Below are 1,579 nucleotides of genomic sequence, written 5' to 3'. Positions count from 1 at the left end.
TGCGCATGCAAGTGTATGCATTTGCAAAGTGTGCTCTGATATAGGGCACATTACAGAGAAAGAACACTAACATCAGTATTACTGTTTTTATTGACAATATATGGTTCTCAAGGTAGATGTTACACTCAGAATTTTTAGTATATTTTGTGAGATACAGTCTTAGATGGCTGTACAAAGCTAGAACTTATTTTGTGTTTATTTCTAATTATTATATCAATGTCTCTTTAAATAGAATGCTACAAGTTCTCTTTATTTCTCAAGTGCCAGGTTTATAAGAGGAACCGTCTGGAAAGTCAACTGCCCTTTGTTTTTGTTAAGTTTCCTTTTTGAATGTTCACTATTTTGTCTCTAGGTAGAACTACATTTAAAGGTTTAGAACATAATCTCGATTCTTTAACTTCTTGAGATTTGGAAACTCCTACAAAATTTCTATCAGACAGAAATGTCACTCATTTTTGTAATCAGATGTAGTTGGAGACTTTTTTGCAGCATGAAAATATATTTGTTATATAATTTTTCCATTTGTCATTTCCCATATTACCTTCTCCAATGTTGCTATTTCAGAACTATGTGATCTGATTTTTTTTCATATAAAGAGGGCCTGACAACAATTTATTTAGCCAGAACAAATCTCTGTGGATTGTTTACATGACAGCATAATCACACCAATCAAAAGGCAAGGAGGGGTTCCAAAGGAAGAGTTGTATTCCTGTGTATTTGAAGCCAAGAAGGTTTGCACTGTACTTTTTCCCCATAAAATATATGCTTCAGTCCTTCAAGGATGTTGTTTCATTTCTGGAAATGAGACATCTACAAGTCATTTAAATGGATGACCTATGCAATTTGTTTGAAGTGATACTTTTCATAAGAGAGGGGAACAAAGAGGAGAAAGCTGCAACTGACAGTTTAGCATTCCATCCAACTGTGACAAAAATACTTTTTTTTTCTTTCAAAAAGAGTGAGGGAGTAGAGATACTCTATAAAATTGAAAGTGCAAACACACACACACATACAATGATAATTAAATGCATGGGTCGGGTTTATGGCAGGCCCATTCCCCTGGGCCTCTCATAAGGTCCCATGCCAGAGCAAACTGTGACCCCAAACCATTACCTGTGGGCTATTGGCACTGAAGGGGATGTCACAGAGAAAATTTAATAATAATAATAATAACAATAACAATAATTTCTATGTGCTCAACATCTCAATCCTACACCCAAAGATGGAAGTGAACTAAATTCTAGCATTCACCAAGATGCTTTAATATCATGCTAAGAAACAGAGCTTTTGGAAATTTGAATAGAAAACCAAACTTGGCCCAGGCACCAGTGGTTCATGCCTATCATCCTACCTACACATGAGGCTGAGATTTGAGGATAGCAGTTTGAAGTCAGCCTGGGAAGGAAAGTCCAAGTCCCTTACTTCCGATTAACCACCAGAAAACCAGAAGTGGCACTGTGGCTCATAGTGGTAGAGCCTTGAGGAACAAGCTCTAAGTTCTGTAAAACTGTATAAAACTGAGGAAGGAAGGAAGGAAGGAAGGAAGGAAGGAAGGAAGGAAGGAAGGAAGGAAGGAAGG

This window comes from Dipodomys ordii, unplaced genomic scaffold, assembly GCF_000151885.1.
Source record: "Dipodomys ordii isolate 6190 unplaced genomic scaffold, Dord_2.0 Scaffold3, whole genome shotgun sequence".
In the NCBI taxonomy this organism is placed as follows: Eukaryota; Metazoa; Chordata; class Mammalia; order Rodentia; family Heteromyidae; genus Dipodomys; species Dipodomys ordii.
Note: the sequence above shows the minus strand (reverse complement) of the source record.